We start from the raw sequence: 23244 nt of genomic DNA, 5'->3' as shown, positions 1-23244 counted from the left end.
AGCTGCTAGAATTATAACTGTTCTGGTAGGTAAATATTTGAGCCTCAGGAGCAAAGTCAAAGAACCAGTACTCCTAAATTCAACAAAACTATCATTAAGGGCTATCACCCTATTAATTTTAATATATACCTGATGTGGCCTACTGGAAAGTGTCACTGACTTGTGGTCATAGAACCAATTTCTACTGAAATTCTGAGTAAATCATTTAATCCCCCTAAGCATAAATTTTTGCCATAAAACCCAAATCCCCTTATGATTTGCAATACTTCCCCACTGAACAAGTGAGTTCTAGTTATAATTCGTTTGATGTCACATAAAATTGAAGTCCACACATTAAAATTTACATACTAACTCACATATGTATAAACTTTCATACATTACAATACCTTTGATACAAGAAGTTTCATGGGTGAACACATGCTTCTAAACCACATCCTCAAACTAGGTTACACAATGCATATAAACACATTTCAAAAGGAGTAAGTCATGAAGCCCAGTTATCACTGTTTCAAGATCTGAGTCAAGTTTAAGACTCTGTGACTTAAGAATTGGAAAGAACATACAAATATAAAACATTTTACCATACTAGAAGTTTCTTTGTCGGGCCCGTGCTTGTGGGAGAAGGCAGAAGTCTATGAGGGAAGGGTAGAAAATTATGGAGAAAAGCTATGGATTGGATGCCTGTTGAAGTGGGAAAGATGTAAGTTTATGTTTATTTTTAGACCTATGAGCTTCGAGTTACCAATGAGAAATATTCTCACGTTAAGAAGAATTAAACTGGGGAAAAATTTTAATATATAAAATTACAAGACTCTCAGCTTGCATTTTAAGGTTTTAAGATGAACATTCCAAAGCAAAAATGTTACAAAATCAAACATTTTTTGAGGTCCGACATGACACTACAAGTGGAAAATTCCACATGTGAAATTCTATGATGGTCTAGAGTCAAAATGCAAGTGTACAAGAAATACTGTATAAAATTACCTTCAGGCTACATGTATGAGGTATGCATGAAGCATAAATAAAATTTCAAGTTGGGACATAATTCTCATGCTCAAAAGATGTCCTTATCTAAATGTAGATGCTCCAAAATCCAAAAGAATTCTGAAACATCCCTGGTCATGGGCACTTGGATAAGAAATAGCTTGCTTTGAATTTCAGGAATAAAGAGATCATTAGTAATTTTTTTAGCATGTGGCCTGGATGACTGAGTGTTCTTTATCCTTTACCTCTAATGTGAACTTCCACAAAGGATTGGTAGTCTCTAACACAGCCTTCTAAACTTTTCTCATTTGCAATGCCTTTACACTGGCGAAACATTTACATGACCCACGCATATAGAGAGGAAAATATAAAACAGGTACACAAAACAAATATTTACTAAGGACAAATCATAAAGAGTCTTACTTTGAGAAAATTCTTTGGTATACATATGTTTACCACCTATCAACAGAATATTAAAAATGTTAACAGAAAATTGTATACTAATGAGATAAGTGTACTTGAATATATTTGCATAAGAAATTAAATATTGGTTAAATAGTTGATACTGCAGGATATGAAGTCAGCATTTTCAATTTTTTCAAAATTGGTTAGTATTTTAATTATTTAATTTTAATGTTGAGAGGTTAGTTTCATAAACACATAGAACAAGGTGGTAGAGGTATACAAGAGTTGATTTAGAAAGTGGTACTTTGTAATGTACTTTGATTAATTCTGTTTGGTTGGTATTTAAATGAAATTAAGAAATTCTAAAACGTTTTCTTAATTAAATTCCATTTCTATAGGAGAATAAACTTTGTATGCACATGAAAGTTTGAGTTCTGCCATTGAAGGCGTGCCTACTGTCACGCCCACATGACAGCGTACATACTGCTCTGTGCACAGGGCCTGTTTTAGCTTTAGTGAAGTCACGGGAAACAGCAGTGGCAGACTCCGAAAGAAATACCTTGAATTCATTACATGTTTGATTTTGAACTCATTTTGAGCCTGGCACAGTCAGAAACCTTTTACTGTTACCAATATTTCATGACGCCTATATTCAGTGACATCACCATTCCCATGTTCAAGATCCAGTTAGAGAAGGTTGCACGGCTTGCAATTCTTTCTTCCAACCAAACAGACAGAAAAATATGTTTGATATTACATCATTCTCGGTCACTTAAACTAACAGAAGTTTCAAGACATATACTATTTTAACATCGCTTTAATAAAGTTTTAATTAAAAACTGAACTATAATAGTCTTTTTCTAAACTCAAATTTCAGGAACTACATTAATGCAATGGATTCTTGGTACATGAATTTGTAAATGTCATAGAAATACAAACATTTTTCCCATCATGTAACATAACATTAATATTATGGACTAGGCATATTCTATGAACTTTTTATAGAAGTAACATGCAGGGCTGGAGAGAAGCACATGGTTAAACAGTTACTACCCTAGCTGAGAACCCAAGCTAGCATCCCAACATCCCCTTCAGGCTGCTCACAACTGCCAGTAACTCCAGCTCCATTGGATCCAACCCTTTTCTCTAGCTTCTGCAAGCAAGATACATGTGTACACAAACCAACACCCAGCCACACAGGCATAAACATAATTAAGAATAAATCTTCTTCAAGGAAGAATTAACACATAAAAATTAAAGGCCACATAGAAGTCAATTTCACATCTTATGTTTCATACTGAACATCTTCCAAAATCTAGTGGAGGAGGGGTTATCTGTGCCAATGAATGCAAAGGCCTTCCACAATCGTTCAAAGAGAAGCACACTCTGATAGCACTATAAGAACTAATAATAGAGCCAAGTAGTTACTTATTTACTATGTTCAGAAAATCCCTATTTGGAACGTTCACCTAACTGCCCCAAAGACATTTTCTAAAAGCTAATACCAAGCCTTGTGTCCAAATGAGGGTTTTCATATTTTCTTTCCCATTAAACAAAGTGTTCCTTTAAAAAACATATGGCCCCTTGCTCTGAAAGAAGTTTCAATCAGCATCTATTTTTAGACACAGGTTTCCTTATAAAATGTACCACAGCCACAGAGCTGAATGAGCCTCCGTGTTCCTGTGAACAAAGCCTCTTGCCATCCAAGTTCTTGGGGGCGCCCCGAGCCAGGAGCATGTCTGATTTCTTCTCTCCCAGGGATCACACATGAAAACACACGAAGCTGTTTTCTGACACGTTATTCTTCATTACCTAGCAAGCTATTTTCAGAAATATATATATATGTGAAAGAAGCCCTTCCCATCACTCATACGGGTCCTTAAAAATAGCTTGCTTCGCCAAAGGCACCTGAGAAGGGGCCCAGCCCAAAAACAACCATCTGTGACATTTTCAGCCAAGACTCACAGTAGGACTGGGGTCCATTCTACAGTCTCACATATTATAGATGCAGAAATATTTTTATAATCTCTAATGGACATGTCATGTATAGAGTACACATAAAATACTACGCACTTTGTTATTTTTTGGTTACAACTTTTATAGCATTTCTGTCCATTATATTAGTTGCCAGATTTAAACTCCTCTTAAAAGCTCTGGACATATAGCTACTTTACAGCAATTAAATGATATAAAGCCTGATTCAACACACAAAGCCCTGCAACAGGACATAACGCTGCACTTACACTGTACTCTTCCCAAACCAAGCCAGTTCTATGCGTCCTCCCATTGTGTATATAAAAATAGTGGGAAATGAAAAAGTCCCTATAAAGGAATTGTAACTGCTATTTCCACGATATCTGAGATTTCCCCCTTCCACAAATTATTTTTTTTTCTAAATACAACTCCGCAAGGAAAAAAAAAGTATTAGGAATGTGTTCTTGTTAATGACTCCACACAGCCTAACAGGTGCTCACGTATGACATTCTCTTCATAGACAACACTTCTTCAGGCGGTGTTTTCGCCACCCAGTGATCATGAGTACGACAGTGTTTTATCAGAAGGGAGAATCACTTAGAGAGGTCTCCCTGTCCCTGCAGCACTGATAACTTTTGGAAATGGGACAGGGTTTAGAACTTCTGCCCTCCTTCAACAGGTTTCTGCAGAGTTGCTTCTCAACAGTAAAAATAAAAAAACATCATCGGACAATGCCAAACATCTATCACATGGCCAAACTACTCCTGGACTTGGAACCACAGATGTGGGGTAATGGATTTTCATTTTAATTATAAATGCAAATCAATACATACCAAGAGTCATTGCTTAATTTCAAACACCACCATGTTCCATTATCATGTAATAAATGGCAAAGAGCATAGCATCTAAGGTTACATAATATTTTCATAATCATCAGTTTTAAAAGAATTTTACTAAAGTATCAAGAGAAGAAGCAACTATTTTTGATTTCCAAAAATATTACCTAATTAAATTGTTGCTCTTTCCTATTTGAGAAAGATTTGCTTTGGGTTTTATCTGGCCCAAATGGAATAAGCACAGGAAGTTTGATCTGAAAAGTCAACACAAACCGAGTCTTAGAAATGGGTCCTCGTGCTATTTCCTATCACAGCTTCTGTTTGCATACATTGGAATTCGTATAAATGGAGTGTTATTTCCTTTCTACCAAATTTCAAGGTATTAACAGCCAAGGAGGGTTTTGTTTTGTTTTGTTTTTATTATTCCTCCCCCTTTCCTCTCATTCTCCACAAAGAAATAATGCATTGTATGGGTCATGATTTTAAGTCTAGTTAGCAAACTTCACAACTATTAATATCATGAACTTATTTTACCTAATTCTATTCTCACACTTGAAAACATAATAATCTCTTTAACGTGGAAATGAGAAAAATATTTGCCTTCTGGTAAGCACCCACATTCAATAAGAATCATTTATCTGGTCATTTCACAGCTCCGTCCTGAAAATTCTTAAGCAAAGCAGTTCCATTTATTTTGACCTCCTGCCTAGATGCTTTCTTCCAGAGAGAACATTACTCTAAAATTTTCATCCATTAAGGATTCTTAAGTTTAAATATCTCTATATAAACAAAAATTCTCATTTGCATTCATGAAGAAAAACAACTGTAGCAATATATATTCATTGTCTGGGTTGAGAGGCAGGTGCCTGCCTTTTCTTTTCTTCTCTTTGTTTTCTTGTTTTAAACAACCACAAGATTCATCCACTTGTAAACCTAGTAGTAAGTATCGGTAGTGGCTAAAAAGGAGAAGAAAGAGGGAAAAAAGGCTGACTTTGCATGTAATGTATAGCAGGATCTGGGAGTTGCAAAACTATCCCTGACCAGTGAACTTTCAGTGAAAAAACCTGCAGGAAGTTCACGTTCCCCAACTGCACATTTCATTGTAATTAAACAAGAAGATTACACAGGTCTTGTTGACGAGGATTATCAAGATAGAATGGGGCCACCTGCCCCTTACTATTCTATTAATTAGCTTCAAATCTGAGGTGCCAATTAACAATCAGCCACACAAAGGACCGGCAAACAGGACACCAGCTGAATCTGAAGATTAACTCCAGTTCAGGATGCCTTTCTTTCCTCCACAAACATTGATTTTTCTGTGTAACCCACAACTGCACTGTAGACTGGCTTCTTTTTGGCAGTTTTGATAAACAGAAGTTCTATATCTTTAGGTGGCTTTTCGGCTATATGTAATATTTTTGCATTATAAATTAGAAACCTAAAGTGGCTCATATGAACTCGAGGGAACAACTAGAGCATTGTGTAGCTAGCACTAACTACTGCCCCTGCCTCCCGGATACTAAACAGAATTTTATGGACTTAGCAGCACACTTTTAAAGAAGTAAGTAAGTGGATTCATTATTTGTTTCTTGCAACTATTATTAGTAACTTTTAAATCTGACCATTCAATCTTTTTAACAATTAATTTTGAAAACAATGTAAGTACTGCTGTACGATTCCTAGTTTGATCCATTCTGCTACAGTGATATGTCTAGCCTCAGATGATATGTTGCAAAAAACACTAAAAATGTAAATGACTAGTAAAATCACAAAGTGAAGCTCCTAACGTTGTTATATGCACAAAACATACTTATATTCTTTAATAATTATTTCCTACTTCATCAGTAAGTTTAACCTTTATAATAGCATTTAATGTACTAAATGTGAAGTGATTTCATTGAAAGATAGCATTTAAATCAAAGCTTAGAAAGGATTTCCCTCCACAGAGAGCATCACCCACTTGTCAGGAAAATAGTATTTTTATGCCACTATATGAGCATTGCTTGAGAGAGGCACACGGTACACAATGTTCTCCACACTGTAGGGCAGGTGTCTCCCAGCAACACTATGTGCAAATCTTGATGGATAGGACGTAGAACTTTGATCTTAGGGGATAATTATCCCAGGGCCATCTCAAAATCACAAGTCCCTACATGTGCTATAACATGCACTCTGAAAACTGGGAATATCAAAATCAAAGAAGTAATGAGTTTAGACTATATATTTTAAAGTATATGTTAAAGGGCACAGTGAAATTCAGGTGTTAAGTAGAAAGATGCATGTGCCTCAAAACCCCGCCAAAATGACTGTGATTGACAGCACCTTTAACCAACTTAGTAATACAATGCTTTCTAAGCAAGAATCCGGGGATGGGACGAGTCCAAGAACTTGAATTTTTAATAATCACACTTGATGGTCCTAATACTACACAGATTGTATTTCATCCATACCAATACTGTTCTTAGTTATAGTCAAACAAGGTCTCTATGTTGAGGTATGAATTTTGGAGATAATGACTCTAACCCTCTTTGATTAAATGTTCCTCCAACTTCCAGGTCCATGGAATCAAGGACTATACCACTCTTGACTTGTTTTCTATTCAAAGACTCTATTCGGGCCTGAAAGACTAGATCCTCTTACCAAAAAACCTGATGTCCACAATCATAGCCCAAAACATGTCAAGGAAAACTTATTGGTGGCCATCTGAGAAAGAGGTGTCCACCTCCATGCAATGGTTTCTAGTTCTCCATTGCACTCTTGCCGCAGACCCGGGAAAGGTTAAGGGCAAGAGAGTATATCCAAAAACGCTTGAAAAAGCATGCTATCCCCCCTCTCTCGTGTGTGTGTTTGTAATTGTACAAATTCAAAATGTTTTCTTCTACCTAGACCACATCCCCTTTAACATTCAAGAAGGAAGAGTGAGAAAAATGTCATACTGAATCAAATATATGCCAATCTCCAGAAGAGAAACAAGTGGAAAATACAAAGAAAACATCATTTACCCTGAACGGAAGCAAAGGGAGGAGCAGTGTCTGGCAGAACAGCAAACTATCTATCCTACTCATATATTCAGTATGCTGTGTATGTTTTTATGGGTTTAAATAATGAAGAATTCCCTACTCCAAAAGACAGACAGTGGTAACAGAACAGTGTTTTAATAGTGTGTCAGGTAATAAGGATCCCCCCAATACTACTACAAAATTCAACAAGTTCTAGTTTATTAGTCTGTTTTAGAATGTAAATCCTAAGCACACCAGTGACTATTTATAATCTGTAACATCACAATCCTTTCAACTATTTTACACTTTGAATGGATCTGTGATCTGTACCTACTGCTGTAATGCTATGGTTTGATCATCGGGAAAATATCAGCTACTGAGTCAAGAGCTTCCAAGCAGAAACACATTTCCTTATGCAACAACAACAACAAAAATGTCATATCAGGTAATGCCAGTATCGACACCATCAAAACGATTTAAATATCTGAGTGCTCTCAAGGTCTTTATAGCAGATCTATGACTAAGTCCCAAAGACAGGGATTCCACTATAAACCTCACATTTTTAGCAGCAGAACTATTGCCATTTACTTCTCTTTTGTAGCATTCCCTTCTGGCTCATTTTCAGAAAATATCTGCATAACATCAAAGTCAGAATTGCCATAGTCTGTTTGCCATATTTCAACTTAATGAGCTGAATTGAGAAGGAACTAGTTTAGCAAGAATTGTCTGAGTAAAAGCATTGTCCTTCAAGGAGTAGCACAAAGACAGTGCCTATTTCCACCTAATCACATGGAATATTAAAAGGACATGACAATAAATTGGATGTTTATTATTTTATAAGGACATGTTCAGTTAAAAGCCCATTTTCTGACATCTGTTCTTATTTTAAATGGCAGAATACCAAGGCATAGTGTGGCTTGGTGCCAAGACTTTGGTCAGTGCTGAGATGCCAGCAGCATCTACTACTACTCTTGATCTACTGAAGCAAGTAAGAAAATAATGAAAAAGTAAATTTCATTGAGAATTTTAGCAAAAAAAAATCCCCAAACCCAAAAAATCAGTCTCAAAACTTTAAAAAATCCCTAAAACATTTTTGAGACACCCCTCACACACCCCAGAGGCATTGACCTAGATGCCCCCCCAAGACACTAAGAATCTCAGGGGAACAAATCTTTCTGCAGAATACAAAATGTCCTGCTCTCAGTAGGATGTCTTCTGCAGTGCTTGATCGAAAGACAACAGGAAAATGACATCATTTTAAAAGCACCAGCATTGACATCACGAACCTGTTGGTAAACTATCCCTGTGACAACAATCTACAAATCTAACATCATTTCTAAGAATTAATCTTCATTATAGCCAACAAGACAGGGAAATAAAAATTCATATGTGCCAGCACTGAAATCAGTAACCCAGGGGCATATTATACATAGTATTAATAATCCACAATTTAATTTAGTTTCTAAGAATTAATTTTCCTTATGACAAACAGAAAGGTGACAGTATGCCATCATTTGAATTCTGATGAAAAAAATTCATAGTATATCCCTACCTAATGAAGAAAAATAAATCCATACCCAAACATTACTTTACAGCAATATTATGGACTCTTGTGTTGTATATCCTACAATATAAGTTGAAGAGGAATTCTGATGGCTTTTGTTAGTTTAATATTAGTTAGATTTTGCCATAAAATTGGCATAAATCCATCAATTTAAATAAGCGAATTTGTAAAATTATTTCTTAAATAATGGTGACTGAATTCCAGGAAAGTTTATCTTTCTCAAACTAGTTTTTCTTAATAGCTTTGAGACTGAATGTTTTGAGTGGAATTAACCACCTGTAAGCTTAGCTCCTGAATTTGTGAACAGATTAATATTTAATGAATCAACAGATTACAGAATTCAAATATATGAGGCACTATAGCACTGATTTAGGAATTGGATGGCCCATAGGCCTGAAGCTTAACTTGTATCCTCGGATGGTGCAGAATATTTTACTCATTTTTTTGAAGAAAGAATTTACTATTTACAATTTCCAGGCAGCACTCTGAGGTTCAGACATACTGTTAAAATCAAGACACTCCCTGACTAATTAATTCATCGCTATAGCCTTTCTAACAACGCAAACCTAGCAGCAAAATTCTCAAAACACTACACCAACAAGCCATTACTTATCAAATATATCACCTAGATCTGGTGTGACGTCTCCATCTGAAGCTTGGGAAGTATCTGCTATGGTATCCAAGGCTTAAGTCAAAGACAGCAGTTTCCACAAAGGCTGAAAGCTAACCACACACATGGAGTACAAGATATGTTACTCTTAAAACATAGTAAACACTGCACATCTCAGCTTGGATGCAGCAGAAGGACGCCAAACAGAACCTTCTTCTTCACTACTTCTTTGTCCTTATTCACTTCTTCTTGTCCACGTACCAACTGTACCACTCGAGCAGTGAGCAGTCTCTAATCTCTCCTTACTATCTGCAAGAACACTGTGTGCCCCTATAAAAAGCGTGTGTAGGACCTGAGAACCAGGGCTGTCCCAGTACCTGCTTCCTCATGCAACTTAGCACAAAGAGCTGACCTGGGAGGCTTCTCTGCATGGGGTGGGCTCTCATCTGTGAAGCTTATTCATGTGGGTCTCTCAGTACTCACCAGTACCTGTAAGTCAGCCAAGGAAGCAAATGTCCATGTTTTCTCAAAGGAAAATCAGATAAAAATGACTTTATCCAAAATAAAATCAGCTGGAGGAAATACACTGGGAATTGGCCTCTCAGCGCTCAAAAAAATTAACTATAAAAACAAAAGTCTTCTTTTACATACTTGAACTGGACAGATATACAGTCACTGTTTCAGGGGAAAATAACCTTTAAAATTCTCTGTCAGTAAGTCTGTTCCTCTACCTTGTGTCTCATCCTAAATCACTGTGAACACCGTACAAAGTTTTGTTTATCTGACGACATTCCATAAATCAGCACAAGACAAAGACATTTTTAAAGTATCAATAATTTTGAGTATACTAAAATATTACTTTTAAGACCTTCGGAATTGTTTTAAATTGCCTCCCAAGAGTTCTGTCAAAACCGCTTTCTCCTTCTATCTGAAACATACCTATTCCTTTCCACAGGAGAAAGGGTTACTAACTCAAACCATGTTAATTATTAAGAAACTCCTCTCAGAGATTTTAGTTCTTCCTCCAAGTAGTATTTCATTATAGCATTTTTGTACAAATGCTTATAACCCTGTCTGAGTTATAAAAGTCTATATTTAAGATATAGTAAATGAAAGACAGATGTGTAAAGCATTGGGTTCACAATGAAGTTGTAAATACTGCTAGCACTATAAATTTTGTGATTCAATTTAGACTATTTATGCAATAAGGGTATTTAAACAGCTGGCAATGGACCAAAAATAACTGTCATTATGCCAATATTAATTCCAAATCATTATTAATTATAAGCAGCATAGGTACTGTTATATCAAAGTTCATAAAGGCTAGATGAAGTATGCATGCTTAGGATGAGAAAAATGACTTATTCAAACACATGCAAGGTCATTCTCTCCTGGATTAGTCATGCTGTGACTTACTGATATAATTCAGAATTTATTCACCTGTGTTCATGGACAAAGCAAGTCTCACCAATGCTCTGAATTAAAGGGTGACTGAATCCTGGTTTTCTAACGATATTCCTCCCTATTACTGTAGCTCCAAGAGCTATTCTAAGAAACAAGACAAACAAGCTTCATATGAATCAAGTCACCTCCCAAGGAGTAGGGGTTCTTAAGTTCACTCCCTTTAAAGTTCAACCAGTACTAGGTTTTTTTTTTTTTAAGTCAATATGAATGATTCCCAGTACAAAGGACATCAAAACATTAAAGGAAGGGAAAGTGAACCCAAACAAGACTGTCAGAGGGCACTTAAGTATACATACCTTGTTGCATTATTACTTATGAATAAACACATATTTTATTTTTAAAAGAGGCAGTTAGACAGCCTTTAATGTGTCACCGCCACACCTACACGAGGCGATTTCAGTTAAAGATGGAAGGCACAGAGATGGTGCTGGGACCAGTTACAGCCCTTAAGGAGAGCAAGCTAACACTGTGCAAATGCACTCAATCATGCTTGCACACAGGCAAGTCATCCATCTGTGCACTTTCAAAAACACACCCCATCATTAAGTGACCATGCCTGTAGCACACTTGCTGAAATAGAAATTGTGTTTTATCAACATAACAACACTGAGCAAAGTGAGCTTGGCTCCATCATGGTGTCCAGGTTTAGTACAAACTCGCATTTTATTGGAAAGGTATCTAACTGTTCTAGCCACTGTCTAGAAAAGCAAGTCAGTTGTGTTATCAATAGTCTCACTACTTGGGAGGCCCACACATTAAGACTACCCTCTAGATGACTAGTGGGCAATCAGATTTATTTAAAGCTAGAGAATTTATCTAAAAATAATTTGTCTGATATATATATATATATATGTATGTATGTATGTATATAAACTATGTAGCATGACAGACCATGTAAGACTTTAGGGTGTATAGCATATGTGCCAAAAAAAGAAAGAAAAAGAAAGAAAGATAGGAAGGAAGAAGGGAGGGAGCAAGGAAAAAAGAAGAAAAAAGCAGAGAGGATGAGATTGAGATTCTCTGATTATTATCTTATGAGCTGAATTGCATAGATTTTTAAAGCTAATTTTCAAGGTGGAAATTTGAAAAAGAATTTGCTCTTGAGGAAGGGTACAGACTTGGCAAGCTGCACCTGGCAATAGGACTAGAGATTCAGACACTGAAAGTTTCTGTTAAAACTTGATAAATGTCCAGGTAACCCCCCTGGTGCATCAACCTTGCTGGCAGACATGACCCCAGGAAAGGGAGGAACAGTTAGAAGACAGGATTCTATTACTGGAAACACTTTAGGGCTTTAGTGCCTAAGCAAACATACAGGACAACCTTAAAACAAAAGCTAATCACAGTGGGAAACATTTCCATTTTTCACTTTGCAGAAACTGCACTTCAGGCACAAACAGAAGAGTGATGGGTACTGGGTAACACCTCATGGCTCGTGGTCCACAAAGCAATCAACAGCAGCAGGAAACCCTTGAGCATCTTGGTTGGCTACAATGATTCTAAGTATCATCACTTCCCAGCTTAGGGAGCATGCCTGGCAGCAGGGAGACACTAAGGATGAAGGGCACTGAAGAACCACAGCTGGAGGCAAAGAAAACAATAGAAACCTGGGAGAATACCAGTGCTGGCCCTGGGGATTGGGAGGATCACCTGGCAGCAATTCAGGAGATGTAGAGGCAGGCAGGGGGCTAAGCTTAGGAAATGAGAAAGCCTTCTGAGGGTTCCCAGAAACTGTTGTGAAAAAGAAGTCCGAAAAGGCAGACTCAAGAGTCCAGCAGCTGGACTCATGATACCTAAAGAGCTCAAGGAATCTGAATCCATGAAGAATCAAACCTGAAGAGGCGTGGGAACAATCTTACCACACTCCTACAAGGACAAGGTAATTAACAAAACAAAAATGGATCATATCGACAGCTGGCAAAATACACATAATCTATACGAAATCAGCTTCCAAGCACTCACACGAAAACAAACGGCATATTGAGAAAATTTAGCTTGAAAGGTTAAGACTTTTGCAGAAAGGTAGCGTTAAAACATTTTCTCCTTTATTTGCATTCAGGACTCACGGAACAAGCGGTATTGGTTGGTGATGGCCTGTATGGATGAGGCATTACAGCAGAAGCAGAGATCGGGATTTTGACAGTTTATAAAAGTTTGCACATCGCCCTATCCGTAATTCACCACCACAGGCTCTGAGGTCTTCGGGATTTTGTTTGAACTGCCCTGTGTTCCTTACAAACTCTTTGTTTGCATGATACACAGCTTATGCAGATCTTTAAGGAATTATTAGTTCTACCTTACTTTCCATTACCGTCTCTATATGATAGTTCTGTGGCTCTCACCAAAGAAAACTCCCACCAAATTCCCCAGTGTCTGTGCAGGTGTCCTCCCACTAGAATCACGACATTCTTTTCTCACTTTGCAGAAACAGTATTAGGTAACATTCCCAGATGTTTTTTTTTTTTTTTTTATGATTTGCTCATTGGCTACTCATTGTTTTACTGTGTATCTTAACATAATTGAATCTTTACTTCTTCACAGTTTCATATACTGTAATTAACATCACCAAAATTTAGAACTAACCAGTCAGGTCAAAACACATAGATTTTTGTTTTTACCCTATCTTATCTCTTGCACTGTAACTCTCTCATGCATGAAATTCATGCACATGCTCACTTCAAAAAATTTGGGTCAGCGAGGTCAAGAGAAATAGTTAGTGTGAAAATGATTTTACAATTACAAACCTTCCAAAAAAGCCACAATGTATAACCATGTTGAAGTATTTCTTCTAAAATAGAGGACAAGCATGGGAAAATCAACAGAGCATTTCTTTATTGTAAACTGCATTTTTATTTCTTCCACACCTAAGTTGTTTCCAAAAAGGGTAAAGGTTAATAAGCTGGATGCGGAAATAAAATTTATTTTTAATATCATTTCCTGACCCATGTAATTTCAAATATATTCCTGAAAAGCAGAACAGGGGAGAGGCTACACTACAGGAAACCTATCTTTCTTTGTTTTTGTTTTCTTTTTCTTTTTTTGGTATATCGAGACAGGGCTTCTCTGTAGCTTTGGAGCCTGCCCTGGAACTAGTTCTTGTAGACCAGGTTGGCCTCGAACACACAGAGATACACCTGTCTCTGCCTTCCAAATGCTGAGATTAAAGGACTGTGTCACCACTGCCCGGCTGAAACCTCCTATCTGAATAACCAAATACATCTATTTTTTTATGTTGATGTACTATAAAAAAACTATGCAATATTAGTGTGTTATCATTAATATAAAAGACTAATAGAATCTAAGTGAAATTTTTAAAAAGCAAAAATCTCTAGATAGAATATAAGGGTTTTAACTATCTCAAAAACAGAATATTCTGCAAGAGCATGCTTTCCTGAAAGGTTTTCATCTGGCTGTACAAAAGTTACAAAAGTAAAAAAGTATTGAATAAAATTAGAATAATCTACCTAAATCGAGATTCACTCATCCTATGGTGACTAATGACAAGGCCTTGTCCTTCTTGTGGAGACCAGAGCTGGGATGTCTGGTTTGAGCATATCCCTCATCTTGAAGTCTCTGTACTGCTTCGTGGCTTTCTCAGAATTTAGCATGTTTAAGAGTAGAAAAGTTGAACGTGCATAAACTCACATATCAAACTATGGTGTCTCAAGTCAGAAAGAGCTGGATTTCACACTTCCTGCATGTACTTGGCAAGCTGTCTCATCTTAAGCACTGGACTTCTATTTACTCATTTTTAGAAGAGAGACTACTATAAAGACCTTTCTCTATAATTAACACCTATATGTGTATTAAATAAAGCAATTATCCTATATAAAACTATCTATGGCATAATGCCGATCAAGGCGCTATTAATTATAAAATGAGAGAATACATAACTTAATCTCTATTTAGGTAGATTATTCTAATTTTATTCAATACTTTTCTACTTTTGTAACTTTTGTACAGCTAAATGAAAGCAAAGTGAAAGATAGCAACTGTGTTTTATCTTCCTATCATAAAAATTGTTCTAACTTTTGGATATTTAATATCCAATGTGAAAATCAAGAATAGTATCTCTAAATTACATAAAAGAAAAGTTTTCTGATATAAGGAAAGAGAAAAGTGAAAGTGAAAGATATAGAAAAAGTTAAACTTAAAAGAAAAATTTCTAGGCTAGGGATGTGGCCGTTGGTAGAGTGCTTGCCTGGCATGCATAGAACCTTGGGTTCTAATCCGAACATAGGGGCAACCGTCATGGCAGCATATGTCTGTAGTCCCATCATATAGGAAATGAAAGCAGAAAAATTTAATTGTAGCTATTATTCATTCATAACTTCCCATAAAGATAATATTTATGTTTCATTTTTTTTTTGGATTTTTCGAGACAGGGTTTCTCCATAGCTTTCGGTTTGTGTCCTGGAACTAGCTCTTGTAGACTAGGCTGGCCTCGAACTCACAGAGATCCGCCTGCCTCTGTCTCCCGAGTGCTGGAATTAAAGGCGTGTGCCACCAACACCCAGCTTAATATTTCTGTAAATAGCTAATGTAAGTACTCCTTTAACATAAGCACTATGCCTATATGCTCCAGCCTATAGTATTTTCAAGAGCCAAGTCAAGTTGAGTCTAACACAACCACTCTAACAAGTTCTAATGCTTAAGCCTCATTCAACAAGAAACATACTTTTAGTCCATACTTAGGCCTTACTCAACCCTGACGGGGGTGGGGGAGGAGGAGAGAAAGGGGGAAACTGTAGTTGGTATATAAAATTAATAAAAAATAAAATTAAAAAATAAAAGTACAAACACAAATGCAATACAAACTGAAAGGTAGCACACAAAGATTTAAAACTGCACTGCAGGATTATGAAGCAAAGATGGCTTCACAAAGATAGTGGAACTAGGTAATGATCCAGTAGAGGTACAAAAAAAAAAAACTTGATTAATGAAGTCCTTCTGGACCATAGAGTCTGTGAATAAATTCATTGTTACTATTTCTGAATATAAAAGAGCTTGCCATGCTTCAATGGAGATGAAGAAAATTTTAATTACCTCTGAAAATAAAGATATTCCAGGAGATATTTTTATTTCAAAACAGATAAGTTGAAATTTTAAAGTAATAAAGAGCACATGAATACAATTGCTGAGAAAGGGTCTCCAAAGACCACTTAGACTCAGGATTATCTGATTTCATCTAAAAAAAAAAAACCCAAGTACTGTAAATGAAAAAGAAATACAACTTCTTCAAAAATATAAAGAGAAACATAAAGAAAAAAGTAACTACCAATAAGCCCCTCGAATTCAAGATCAATAGTAATGAAGATATAAATAAAATTAAATATCACTTTTATGATATTAAAACAGATTTTAAGAAGAATTGTATCTTCAGGACACAATTTTCAGTGGGTAATTTGAACCCAGAGCAAAAGGCAGCAATTCAATGGAGTATGTTTCATCAAAGGTCTTGAAACTTTCCCCAGGAATCTGGGAGGTATGGGAAGGAGGTCACTTTGATTCTGGTAAAGGAAGGCTGATAGCAGAATGCAGAGAGTTACAGGTTGAGGCTGGACTTAACTTTTAGTTATTCACGAAACAACTTCTCCATAGACGAGGATAGCAACACAAACATGTAATGCCAGGGCCAAGGCTACGCAGGGAAACCCTTAATAGTAAAACCCTATTGATGAAGATGCCATATGATTGACTGAGTCATAGAATATGATAAAATCAGGCTGGAAAGATTTGAAAGCTTTACCTCTAGTGATTAGTTTTACTGTGCCTGAAGGTGATACGCAAGCTACTGAAAGAGAAAGCAATCATCAGTCTTGAACCCTGAAAGCTGAAATAATGACTGGCCTGAAAAGACGTGCCCACTTAGGTAACATGAGCATCATGTGACTGACCAACTGTTTCCTGATTGGACTCAAGTTCTGCTGTACAGAATAAAAGTTGAGCCTGGCACCAATATTAGAATTGAAAACCTAAAGTTTGATAGGTCATAAGCACTATAAAAACACCTTAAAAAAACTTGCAATGACTTATTATTATATCCACAGATCAGTAAATCTCTCATTCCTCATCTGAAAAGTTTCTATTTACAATAGAAGGTTACCAATGCAGTGTCCCATACTGGCCAGTGGTCAAAGGCAAACTACTGCAGAAGGGTCAGAACTTAAAGAATATATAAACCTCACCGCTTCTCCCAAGACTTGGGAATCACTGCTGCAGAGAAAGTGGAAAGAGTGTAAGAGCCTGAAATGCTGGATAGCTGTCAAGAAATATTATCTTCTGGACACAATAGGGCAACTGTCCATATGAACTCATAGAACTGCGGCAGAATGCACAACCCCTGTACAAGCCCAAGCCAGACCAATTCCTAGCATGGAGAGTGGAGCTGGGCGCACTATCCCACCCGAAATTTGATCTATTGGCAGCTATTAGCTTCTGAGAGGGGAAGACAAGAGTTTTCTTTTTTTCTATTTAATAATTGATTAAGGGGTGCAAAGGAAAAACAGATATGAATACAGAACAAGGTAAACACCTCTGCTCATCCAGCTGCCACCCTCATATTGTTCCACAAATCACTGACAGAAATGAATAATTAAAGACAGGACAGAAATGAATGAAACAGAAACAAAACAAACAAAAAATTCACTAAGAATGAATGAAAGAGTTGGTTCTCTTAAAGATAAACAAGGTTGACAAATCCTTAGCCAAACTAATCAAAAAAGACCACCCAAAGTAATAAAATTAGAAATGAAAAGAATTACAAGACATATCAAATCAACATAATTCAGAAAAATTTGAACATACCTTTCAAACTTATATTTCACAAACTTGGAAAAAGAAAATGAAATTGATGCCTTTCTCAATGCATAGGACCTCATAAAGTTAAGCCAAGATGAGAACATTTAAATAAATCTATAACAATCAATTATAATAAAACTTTTTTCAATATGTCCTAGTTAAAAGTACAGGCCCAATGGATTCACAGGTGACTCTACCAGTCCCTTGAAGAATTAATAGCAATAATTCTCAACTACTTCATGAAATAGAAAAGGAATGCTGTTTAACTCATTGGTGAAGGCAGAAATTTTTAAAGAAAATTTTCTTTCAAATTCTAGATAGAATTCAGTTTAATCTAGAAATGTGTTTATTTTTATTTTATTCAAATCTTCTTCCTGCTGGACATTCAAAAACAAAACAACTTCAAGACAAAATTATAAATAACTTAGCCATTCACTCTCTAGATTTCTTAAGCTACAATCAAAATATATATAATTTTCATTACTTTTGTTTTAAGTTTAGTCACCATATTTTCAAGAAAAATGATTGTAGGGTGTAAATATGACTGTACTACCAAGATAAATAGGAAAACCAGAAGAGAAAGTAAGAGAATATGATTCAGAAAATATTTTAAGGTTATTATGATTGGAAAAGTACTTTAGCTCATGTGAGGACAGAAACTGAAAGATTCAACTTTCAGGATTTAAGAAATAACACGAAGGAGTCTAATATAGTATAAAACAGACGTAAACAAATTAATCTTAAAATATAATATATGGAATAAATATGGAATGAGTAAAACAAACCAATAAAGGTCATATACTGCCTTTAATCTTAAAAAAATGTCTTTTCTTTGTGAATTACTTTTTAATTATATACTTTAAAACGATGTCTGTCAAGTTTTGTTACCCACTGCTCACACATTTGCCCATCTCTAACATAAAAGAATTCCATTTAAAAGTTAATATATTCTCCTTTTCTTATCGCATGCCATGCATACTTACTGGAAAATAGTCACTGGCGAGGAAAACCGCTAAAGAAATGAAATAGTAAAGCAGACTACCGACTTAGTAAAAACCCTCACGCTGCATTTCAACCACAAAGTTCTCTGACCTCTTCTCAGAGGCAGAGGAGCAGGACTGGGATTTGGTCTTGGATAATCTTTGAGACTATACTGAATCAGGCTTGTGTTTCTGTCTTTGCTGGATAATGGGAAGTAGGTCCATGTCTATTCCATGACCAAAGCAACCTCTATTGTCCCAGGTGTCTCATATTATTTGATATAGGAGAAAGATCTACAAAATTTGTACCAGTAAACTTTCTGAAATGGCACCTGTTCCAATTCAAATGGGCCACAGGACCGTTGTGTGGAAAAAAAAAAAAAATACATCTAAAAAATTTCATGCTGACTATGGTCTCTTTTAAGCAATTAAAAAGTCACTACATTTTCCTATGAAAATACCAGTATTGTTTTCATTCCTCAGAAAGATACAAGTCAAGGTTAAGCAAACAAGAGTCCTACTCAATGTCTGGAAGAGGTTTTTAAGCCCTAAATAGGAGTGAACCCAGTGGCAGAACACACCAAAGAGTAAAACCACACTGAACAGGAAAACCCAATGTTCTAAATAGTCCATGGAACTTTATGTTTGTCAGTGGTATAGGAAATAGCTCAGATAGCAAGCACTTTATACATTCTGCGTAAACAAAATAGAATTAAAAACAAAGTAATTTTTAATTTTATTGAATTTTAGAGCTTAAAGGCGTAAACAAAACAGAATTAAAAGCAAAATAATTTTTATTTTTATTGAATTTCAGAGCTTAAAGAAACAGCTGTTATTTCTCAACATTCTTAAACACTGACTTCCTTTTCTTTCAGCATTTCTATTTTGAGAAGAGAATTCTCCTTTGGACTTAAACAGAGGATCACCTTTCATGGTTGGGAATTCTTCAACCATGCTTCTGTGTCTTTTCCTTAAGTCTCTGTCTCTGCAAGAGTAACTATGACTGAAGGAATACCTTTACTGGGCTCACTGGGAGCAACTCCATTCTGCAATTCTAATTTTCTGACTCATAAAGACGGACCTATGACCCTGAAGCTTTCTCTGGGCCTTTGGGAGATGAGACACTGTTCACAGAGGTAATCATTTGCTGTATCACAGCATTCAGTGCTGTGGTAGCCATTTATTGATTATATTGACAAATTTGGTCAGGACGACTGAGCCAATGTTGGGTGCATATTCTTGATTTATATTTCGTAGCCAATGTCATTTTGTACTTTTGTTCAATGAATATCTTCTTGCTTGGTATGTCCCTATAAATGATCGTATATGATGTTTTTTCTCTTCCTTACTCTCTCTCTCTCCCACGTGTAATTGATGCCAGAAAAAGTACAGTATTGTTACTGCCTTTAAAGTATTTATTCCTTTTTGAAAAACTTTCTATCTCTTCAACTAATCAATGTTTTTAAAACATTGATTTTTTTTAAAGTATTAATATAAGAGGCCTATATAAAAAGTCTGTGTAAAATAAATACATTTTATTTCCTCTAATCGTGAAATATTTGTTATATTACAAGCATTGGAAAAGTAAATAAGAATAAATTTTAAGTTCCAGACACAACTCATTTGGTCTCATTGTAGACGCAAGCATTGTAATCTAAGGTTCTTCAAGTGTGGGACCAAGCTTGATATGGAAGCCTAAGGTGACCCATGAGATTCCTAGAAAGGATGCAGCTGCTGAGACTAAAACCTGGGAGAGGACTTTCGTGATGGAGTGGTAGTCCAAGCAATTCTGGAGAGAAACAACACAGGGTAGACCATTTTAAAAAACACCAAACTTGTTGCTGGAACAAAAAACAGTAACATTCCAGAAGGAACGGCAGAAAGTGAGCGTAGAACAAAAGTGTTAGCAAGATCAGAAAAACTCACAATTCTAAGACTGCTATCTTTTCCAAGGACATCGGAAGGCCAGGGATGGGAGGAGATTTGTTGGAATGTGCTGTGTTTATCAAAGTGAGGACTTCTGCTTCCAAGGTAGCATGACAGAGGGATGTACAGCACAGAAAACAAGACTCGGGGAGCTAGGGCCATTAAGAACTGACTATTAACATGTGCTTAGTTTATTATTGCTTTAATAGATATTAAAGCACAATGCAAAAGGCTCCACATATTTTTATGTGTTATGATATGCCTATATAAAATAGTATTTAGAAACATGATAAATGATACTTATAAATATGATCAGCATGATTGGTCAAAATAATATTGAGAACGTCTCTCACATTTTAAAATACCCAATCAATCTTCAACAGAAATATATCCCACTTTTGGCATTATAGTTTCTATTCTTTTCTCTTAAACTCTGCCTTATTTTTGCTGCAGTGTCTTATTTGCCCTGTTTTTCTTCCATAAAGATTCAACAGGGCACTTCAGAAACAAAGCTCTAAGGAGGAATGAAAAGTACATTTATAAGAAAGGGATTAAAACAAAGATGCATTCATGGAATATAAAAACAAAGCAGGATACTGAATGAAGAAGAAATTACAATATTCACCATGCAGCAAAGAAAAATTTACTGATGGACATAATCAGCTGGTTTCAATTTGTCCATTCTAGACCAATCATTATGCATTTTCAAACAGAACAGTGTTTAAAACATAAAAAAAACCTAGTTATAAGCTGAAAGGCAAATTTTCAAACAAATACAAAAAGAGTTAGATCTAAGGATATAACAAACATTAAATGTTAACATGAATTTTAGTACCAAATATCAACCTTAAAATTAATAAAGGATTATTCAACTGGGTCCTGATAGTGTAGGCATTAACACCAACAATCAACAAACATAATCTCATGAAACTAAAGAGCTTGTGCAGAGCAAAGGACACCATCAATCAAGAGGTGGCCTAGAGAATGGGAAAAATCTTTTACCAGTGATAATTCTGACAAAGGGTTAGTGTCTAAAATATACAAAAAAAAAGTCTAAACACCATACAAGGAATAGAACTTAACAGAGAGTTCTCAAAAGAATAAACATAAATAGCTAAGAAATATTTTAAATGTTCATCTTTTCCAATCAGGAAAATGCAAAGTAAAATATTTGAGATTTCACCTTCCTCCAGTCTGAATGGTTAAGAGATGAAAAGAAAGGAAGAAAGGAAGAAAGGAAGAAAGAAAGAAAGAAAGAAAGAAAGAAAGGAAGGAAGGAAAGAAAGAAAAGAGAAGAACACTGGGGTGGATGTGGGGAAAGGGAACACCTATTCACTGTTAGTGTTGATCCAAACTGGTACAGCCATGACAGAAATCAGTATAGAGGTTCCTCAAAAAGCAAGGAAGGCATCTGTCACATGATAACAGGTGCACGACTCTTGGGTCTGTTCCCAACAGACTCTGGGTTCTCCTATAGAGACATCTGCTCATTCATCCTTCAGAGCTGCTTTCATCACTATATGTAGAATATGGAAACAGCCTATATGTCTCCCAACTGCTGTTTTATAAACCTTTTTTAAAATATGCATATGGCCAGGTGATGGTGGCACAAGCCTATAATCCCAGAAGTCAATTGAGGGGCAGAAGCAGACAGATCTCCGAGCTGAAGGCCAGCCTGATCTACAGAGCAAGTTCCAGGACAGCCAAGGCTACACAGTTCTCTAGTAAAACAAACAAAACCCAACATTATGCAGCCTCTAGAGGCCATAATGACTGACACCTGCAGTCTCCCCTAGGAAGCTGATCAGTGCAGCATGACCAACAGCAGTGAAAACTACATACAAAAACTCAGTCCCAGTAACACTCCCCCAAATTCCATCCATCCATCCATCCATCCATCCATCCATCCATCCATCCATCCATCCATCAAAGAGATTCTCCGTAAATTCTGACCTAATTCGAAGATGCTTATGTTTCATTTAGAGCTATTCTGGCTGCTGTTTTGATATGGCCCATTACATTTCAAAAGGAGTTGCTTCCTGTGTAAATCTGTGTCACATATTAGCTCTTCCTCGTATCTCTACTGACATTATTTAAGCCCTATTTTGTTTCAACATTAATATCTATAACAATAGTACAGAAAATTCACTGGAACTCAAACCATCACCTGTAACATAGCCTACAAAGTTTAAATAGCATGCAAGGATTTGTAGCTCCACAATCTAAAGATCAAACCAGTAACTTTGCACTGTATCTACTATATTGCTAAGCAATTTTCATGTACTTAATGCCATAGTTCTAGTGAAACAGAATACTGACTCTCCAAACCACCATACAGTAGATAAAAACATAACAGTATACACATTTCAAAAGTGTTCTAAACAGGAAAGTGCACAGAATGATTTCTGTGCTTTTCAGCCTTGTTGCTTTTAGTACGATCAGAGATAAGCGTAACCGAGCATACCAGAGCGATACATGCACACGGAAGTTTTTAACCCACTACCTGCAGTAAAAGGAAAACACTGAGCAATGGATAGCTGTTGATGCTGACGGATTTCATATTAATAAAGGGGACACAGCTCATAAAAACCCAACAGCAAGTCATCTGGGCAAGCAGGGATTATCTCCTAACTGATTGTCTTTAATACTTTGCATAATGAACACTATTCTTGTCACTCCAGGTTCATTTCTTCCAAAGGTA

At 36.2% G+C, this 23244-nt stretch overlaps 1 protein-coding gene across 8 annotated transcripts in view; it reads right to left on the bottom strand.

The window, feature by feature from the left end:
* Bmpr1b (bone morphogenetic protein receptor type 1B) overlaps nt 1-23244 on the bottom strand; it is a 304001-nt gene that overhangs the window by 94394 nt on the left and 186363 nt on the right. The gene's annotated exons all lie outside the window — the stretch shown is intronic.

The sequence above is a fragment of the Microtus pennsylvanicus genome, chromosome 7, assembly GCF_037038515.1.
Source record: "Microtus pennsylvanicus isolate mMicPen1 chromosome 7, mMicPen1.hap1, whole genome shotgun sequence".
Classification (NCBI taxonomy): domain Eukaryota; kingdom Metazoa; phylum Chordata; class Mammalia; order Rodentia; family Cricetidae; genus Microtus; species Microtus pennsylvanicus.
Note: the sequence above shows the minus strand (reverse complement) of the source record. Positions and strands in the feature narration are given on the sequence as shown.